This window comes from Pteropus vampyrus, unplaced genomic scaffold (assembly GCF_000151845.1).
Source record: "Pteropus vampyrus isolate Shadow unplaced genomic scaffold, Pvam_2.0 Scaffold523, whole genome shotgun sequence".
Lineage (NCBI taxonomy): Eukaryota > Metazoa > Chordata > Mammalia > Chiroptera > Pteropodidae > Pteropus > Pteropus vampyrus.
The window spans coordinates 522,520-530,126 of record NW_011889304.1 but is presented as its reverse complement, the minus strand read 5'-3'; the positions used below and the strand labels follow the sequence as shown (position 1 = coordinate 530,126).

The following is a 7,607-nucleotide window of genomic DNA, read 5'->3' as shown; positions in this document are numbered from 1 at the left end:
CCATAGCAAATGTGAGATAATAAGTATTGTTTTAAGCTGTTAAATTTTGTTTTTAATTTGTTAGCAGCAATAGATAGCTAATGCACCTGTATTCCAATTATCTATCGCTGTATTAAATATTACCTAAACCTGATCTCCTAGTCAGAAGTTGGCTGGGGCTGGAGTCATCTCAAGGCTTGACAAGGCTAACTGTCTGAAGTGACTCAGCAGCTTGGCTGGCTATTGGCTGAGAGCTCAGTGAAAACTTTAACTAGAGCACCTCCACGTGGCCTTTCCAGCACGGCAATCTCAAGGTAGTTGGACTTTTTATGTGATAGCTGGTTTTATCCAAAGCAAGTGTTCTAAGTGCAACAGGAAAAAGCTGCATGGCCTTTTCTGACCCAGACTTGCAAGTCCCATATCACTTCTGCTGCTGTTGATCAAAGTGATCACAAACCCACCCAGATTCAACAGGAATGTAAGGAATGTCAAAGCCTTGGTGGTCAAGTTTTAAAAACAGGTCCACCTTGCTATATAGAACATTCTTTAAGGCAGCGGTCCCCAACCTTTTAGGCACCAGGGACTGGTGCTCCTATGAGAATCTAATGCTTGATCATCTGAGATGGAGCTGAGGCAGTGATGCTAGTGCTGGGGAGCTGCTGCAAATACAAATGAAGCTTCACTAACTGGCTCATTGCTTACCTCCTGCTGTGCAGCCCAGTTCCTATCTGGCCACGGACCAGTAGCGGTCCCGTGGCCTGGGGGTTGGGGACCCCTGCTTTAAGGCACTAACTTGGGTCCTTTTTTCCTCCACATTCTACACATTCTCCTCTGATCTATTCTTGTGACTAATACAGGACTAAGGAAATGTTTTCTGGCTACGCGTGAGCTTTGCAGAAGAGGGACTGTATGTTTTTCACAATATAAACAAACATAATGCCAGCACAGGGCCTAGCATATTGTATTCATTTACCCATTTATTCACTCTTTCAACAGATATTGAGATCCTGCTGTGTGCCAAGCACCTTTCTAGGTACTATGGCTACAGCTGTGACCAAAGCAGAAAAAGTCCTGTTTCCATGGAGCTTACATAATTTAAAGTATGGTTTTAGGGTAAGAACTATCTACTGAATAATGTAACAGAATAGTTAGCCAGACCAGAGAGTATAAGAATTTATAATGTACTAGAAACTTGTGTTGTACCAATTGGATTGATCTCTCACCTATTTGGGGGAAAATATCAATTTAGAACCTCATCTTACATGATATACCAAAAAAAATTCTATTTGGATTAGAGTGATATGTGTGTGCAGGGGGAATTACACCATGAAAAGCTAAAGATTTCACCAGCAAATATTGAATGACCTGTATGGGAAAAGACTTTCTGAACTTTAATGTAGTGGGGAAACAAACCTCTCACTTCTATATAGATGACTTCGGCTATACAAAAAGCAGAATATTTTACATGCCCAGAAAGGTCATTGCCAAAATGGAATACCAATTATAGAAGTATATCTGCAACAAAAATGATTTTAAAAAAATTGGTTAACACCCTTAATAACAAATATATTAATAAAGTAATGCAAAATTAACATAAAAAGCCAGTAAATAAAAATGAGCATAGAATACAAAAAAAAATTTCATAGAATAAATACCAATAGCCAATGGGAGGGAAGAGGAAAGAGAGAGAGAGAGAGAGAGAGAGAGAGAGAGAGAGAGAGAGAGAGAGAGAGAGGACATAAGGCCTTTGAGTCCTAGGCTAGGAAGTATTACACTGTACTTCCACCTGTATTGGTTAATGACAAGGCCAGTCAAGCTTCAAGCTTCAAAGGGCTGGGAAGTAGACTCCATCCTTTGCTGTGAGAAGCTGAAAAGTCAGATTGTACAGGGCAAGGATACAGGGAGGGTTGGAAAATTAGGCTATTTTTGTAATCAGTCTACCACAAAGTCTTTTCTTCATGGTGGGTATTAAAGTAAATAATGCTAGCTGCCGTTAGCTGAAGAACCTCTAAAACTCAGTGGCTTAATAAGTCTGTTTTTTTATTCACACTATAGTCCAATGTAAATCAGTGGGGTTACTCTGCTCCACAGAGTCTAGCAGAGACCCAGGCTCCTTCCACTTTGTGGCTTTGCCCACTTCTAGGTCCTCAGAGTCCCCTCTGTTGAGCTGATGGTAATACAAGTTGTTGAAAAATGGGAAGGGTGCAAATTTACATCTATGATATGGTAAGAAATACATAAAAATATTCTCAGAAAAAAAGTCAGAAGGGAAATATAACTAAATAGAGGTTGTCTCTCAGTGGTATATTTTTCCTTTTAAAATATATTTTGCTCTATTTTATATATTTTCTACAATGAGTACGCATTACCAGATATTTTAAACATCTTTGTGAAATACGCCACATCTACAGAATGAAAAAATATAGATTACACAGTATATAGAATCATTATAAAGTGAACACTCAGATATCAGTGATCAGGCTGGGAGGGCCCAGAAGGCCATGAGATGCCAGAGAAGATACTTGATAATTTAGCTGGGGGCAAAGAGGCAGGAGGGAATTATCGACGAGAGCCTTATGGAAGGGAGCCATCTGAACCATGATGTGGAAGGATGAGGAAGGTTTGCTGTAAACCATGAAAGCACACCCCGAGAATTTTCGTTCTGATGAGGAGGTCTGAGTTGTATAAATAATCCCCCAAAGGATGATACGATGATGATGTTGATGATGATGAAGACAATGATAGCTAAAAGTTCTTGACCATGTGTTCCATGCCTAGCTCTGGGCTGGGTGATGCTAGGGACACACCAGATCCTAACATAGCCCTGCCCCTTATCATAAGGCCCCTAATCCAGTCCAGAAGACAAACATTATTGGACACTACAGGTTGTAATTTGTTGTATCTTGGGAAAGAAGTTCCAGGAGTATTGGGGGCATATAACAGGGCAACCTTCTCTAGTCTGGGACAGGGGAGGTTAAGGAAGGCTTCCTTGCTGACGTGACTGACTCCAAAGTAAAAAAGGTAGAAAGGATGTTCCTGCAGAGGCACAGCCTGTGTAAGAGCCTGGCAGCAAGGGTGCCTGGGAAGAGGGGTGGGAACTAAGTGATGGTTAATTTTGTGTGTTGACATGACTGGGATATGGGATGCCCAGATATTTTGCTAAACATTATTTCTGAGTGTATCTGAAAGTGTGTTCCTGGACGAAATTAGCATTTCAATCAGTAGACTGAGTAAAGCAGATTGCCTTCAGCAATGTGGGTGGGCAGCTGATTGTGTGATTTCTCAGCCTCTGTAATTATGTGAGCCAATTTATTATAATAAATCTCTTTCTCTCTCTCTCTCTCTCTATATATATACACAGCCTATTGGTTCTTTCTCTGGAGAATCTTGACTAATATACTTTTGAAAGGAAGGAAGTAAAGGGACAGTAATCCAGATTAGTCATCATATAACAATTTGGTATCAACCACCCTTGGGTTAGACCTGGCTCTGCCATGCCCTCAGGCAAATGACTCCACCTCTCTGAACCTTCACTTCCTCTCATGTTAGTTCCTTTTTCAGAGGGTTGTGAGAGGCCTTGCAAGACATACCTATAAAGCAGTTAGTTATCCAACCCTAGTCCCATCAAGCCCTGGGGAGGCATTAGCTAGGGAAGTTATGGCTACTGTGAGTTTAGTAATTAATAGCATTGTAACATTAACGTCATTCAGGCAGCAAATAGTGAGGATTAAAAGCATGAGCTACAAAGCCAACCTTCCTTGGTCTGAATCTTGACTCTAGCATTTACTAGCTGTGTGATCTTGGACAAGTAATTCCATCTCTCTGGTTTCCTCGTGGGCATGATAATAACAATGTCTACCTGTATCAGTCAGAACAGACTAGGTTACACTGTGGTAACAAATGAGCCCTAGATCTTAGTGGACTAACACCTCAAAATTTATTTCTTGCTCATACAAGAAATAAACATGTCCTCCACGCCATGGCTGTGATCCAGCTAGCTTCACGTGGCACCTCTGTGCTTGCATAGCTCCCAAGATTGCCTAGGTAGGGGATGAGAGCATGGAGGGCTTTTAAATACTACTACTGGGAAGTGACACTCCCAACATTTCCACTCACATTTTTTTTTTTTTAAATGCCTACAGCACCTGGTAATCCTAGGTGATCTCGCATCCAAGTACTAAGTAGGCCCGACCCTGCTTAGCTTCCGAGATCAGACGAGATCGGGCTCATTCTGGGTGGCAGGGCTGTAGACTTCCACTCACATTTTATTTCTCAAAGCAAGTCACATAACCATGCCTGAGTTCAAAGGAGTCTGGAAGATGGTAGAAGACTTTGGTAATGCTTGCCGTACTATCTCATCTCACTGATTGTGCTGAAAATTCAATGAGAAAGTCCTTCAACAAATTTCATTCCTTCAACAAATATTTGTGTACCTAAGATGTGCTGGGTACTGTTCTAGGAACTGGGTACATAGTGAGCAAGACATACAGAAACGATTGCCCTTGAGGAGCTCATATTCTAGTGGGGAAGAGAGACAAGAAACTAGGTAGAAAGTAAACTATTCAGTATTTTAGCAGGTGATAAATGCTAAGAGTAGTTTAGGGGTGGGATAGGGAATGTGGGGGTTAAATTAGAGATCCGAGAGGACCTCCCTGAGGTCATTAGATATATAGACTTGAAGCACTAAGGGGTGAGGCGCTGAGGTGGGGCTAGAGAGGGCCTTGGTAATGGAATAGTGGCCCTCAAGTGTGCGGGAGAGGAGCTGTTTTGCCATTGCTACACTTGCAGAGCCTCCACCTCTGTGCCTTCTCCACATTCAGTTAGGAACATCCAGGTCAAGCTGCAAGTAGAGCTTCTTTTCACTTTCTTAAGAGGAGATGAGGGCAGAGAGGTAACAGGACAGAGCACTAGGGACTTGGTGCCGATGGTGACGCTGACTCTTATCTGGAATGAAGTACAGTCTAGGAAGGGCTCTGAGCCCAGAGGGCCCTGACCTGACTGAGGTTTCACAGGCTCCCTCTGGTTGCATGAGAGCTGACTATGGGGGCTGGTTGGAGCAGGAGACCAGGGAGGAGTGCCTGTGAGGTCCAGGAGGGAGAGGGATGAAAGCTGGGGGGTGGGTGGTAAGGCAGTGGAGGTAGAGAAGAGTTTAGATTCTGTAGGTAGGTTAAAGAAGTATGCTAATAGGTTGGAGTGGGTGTGAAAGAGAGGTCAAGGACAACCCTGGGGTGTTCTATCTGTCACTGGAAGAACAGAGTTGCCATTAACCTAGATGGGGAAAGTGGGGAGGGAGCTCATTTGGGAGGAAGGTCAGGAGCTCAGTTTAGGATCTGTGAAGCTTGAGGCACTGCTAAGATCCCTATATGGATGGTGAGTAGGATGCAGGATGTAGGAGCCTGGAGACATCTGGGCTGAAGAGAGAAATTTGGGTGTTAATAGCCTAGAGATGGAATTTAAGCCATACATATAAGGGAGATCCCTGGGGACTGTGGACCAGTACAGGTCCGTGGCCTGTTAGGAACCGGGCCGCACAGCAGGAGATGAGCAATGGGTGTGTAAGTGAAGCTTTATCTGTATTTGCAGCGGCTCCCCAGCGCTAGCGTTACAGCCTCAGCTCCATCTCAGATCATCAGGCATTATATTCCCATAGGAGCACTGGCTCCTGGTGCCAAAAAGGTTGGGGACTGCTGCTGCCCTATGGCATGAGTGGGTTAGAGAAGTGGACCAAGGCCTAAGACTTGGAGTTGGCCACGGTTAAGAGGACAGGGAGACAGACCTGGATGATAATGATTATAATTGGCAGTGTGATGAGAAAGTACAAGTTATAAGTATGTAACTGAAAGCCACCCCTACTCACATGGGGGTGGAGACAGGGAAGGCTTCCCAGAAAAGGTGACATCTGAGCTGACACTCAAAGCCTGAGTAGCTACAAAACCAGGCAAAAAAGGGGGAAAGTTTGTTCCAGGTAGAGGGCACAGCCCATGTGAAGGCCTGGCAGCGAGAGCCCTGGAAAGGGCAGAGAACAGAAGCTGCTCAATCTGGCGGGGACGGGTATGGTGAGAAGGGAATCCAGATTAGCCATCACCAAGTTTTGGCATCAGCGGAGCCCAGGTTCAGACCTGGTCCTGACACCCTCTGTGACCTCTGGCAAGTGACTCTGCCTTCAGAGCCTCCATTTTCTCTCCTGTTAGTTCTTGCCCCATAGACAAGGCTTATATAGCAGTTCCATGGCCTGGCCCCAGCAAGCCCAGGAAGCATTAGCTGTGACTGTGGCTTTGTCTATTTTGATCTTGTTATTTGAGCTATTTTCATATTAATTGTATTATTGAAGAACCAATGTATTAGGGTAGTGGCTAAGAGTACAAGCTAAGAAGCGTAATCTCAAAGTCAGTTTACTTATTTGTAAAATGGAGATAATAAGCAGCATCTATCCCATAAGACTATTATGAGGACACATGAGCTGATATATGTAAAGTGTTTAGGAAAGTGTTTGGCAGTTATTTTTATCAGTATTATCTAAAGATGAGCAAGAGTCAACTACCTGAGGAATCCAGGGGGCCTCCAGAAGGGAACAGCATGGGTAGAGACACAGGATAATAGCTACTATTTACTAAGCTTTAATCACTTAATTATGATAGGGACCTAGTGTAGAGGTCATGGTAACCCTTGTTCCCATTTTACAGATTAGAAGATGGTGGCTCAGAGACTTCAAGTAATTATTGTGAGATCCCAGTTATTAAGGGGCAGATCCAGGATTCAAACTCAAGCCTAACCAGCCTCGGAGGGAGAGAGGCTAAGGGCCAGAAAGACATATTACCTGGAAGCTAGACTTAGCCCCTTCTGAGGAGCCCTGAAAAGGTACTAGGTGACAACTGGATAGAGGTTGGAACCAGAGAGCAAGGGAAAGGCCTCCAAAAGAGGCCTGAATGGCAATTTTCCCTCTCAGTTTCTGCATTCCCTACCCACCACCTGACCTCGTGAACTACTGGCCTCAGAAACCACGCCTTGGCCGGTGGACTCTTCCTGAATCTGGGCCCCTCTTTAGAGACTGAGGTGACACTCTAGGCCTGTCCAGGAAAAATTATTCTGGTGACCTTGACTCAGCGGGTAAAGGAATACGGGCGGAGGAGGCACAAGGCGGCTTTCGTAGGTAGCGGTCCTAGCTGCAGTTTGACCGCCATCCTGGCTGCTGCAAGAACCGAGAAATCTAGTCTAGCCTTAGTCCCTGCTAGATTAAGGGGGTTTGTCCCTGGACCGTGAGCCAAGAAAAGTCGGGGTCTTCAGATGCTGTCTGTCTTGACAAGGCCAGGATAGGGGCCGAGTGCGAAGAGCCCCGTTTCGAGCAGAATGAAAACCGCATCCGTAGCCTGGTAGAGGATGGGTTCGGGGCGAAAATTCACACTATAACCTGCGGGGTCACCTTGGAATTCTTGTCCTCGGGGTGTCTTCACTGGGGCTGGAGGTGTAGGGAGGATCTCAACCCTACGAAGTCAGGGCGGGGCTCCAGCCCCCGGCGCCGGAAGCATGCTGGCCTAAACCCTGACTGCTGCTGCATCCCGTTAGCAAGAAGGGGCCTGCGCGCGCACGCCCAATAAAAGAGACGGCTCTAGGACCGCGCAGACTCCGGC

At 45.0% G+C, this 7,607-nt stretch overlaps 1 pseudogene; it reads right to left on the bottom strand.

The window, feature by feature from the left end:
• Nucleotides 1–4,112: 4,112 nt before the first annotated feature.
• Nucleotides 4,113–4,231, bottom strand: LOC111733107 (annotated as a pseudogene).
• Nucleotides 4,232–7,607: the final 3,376 nt, after the last annotated feature.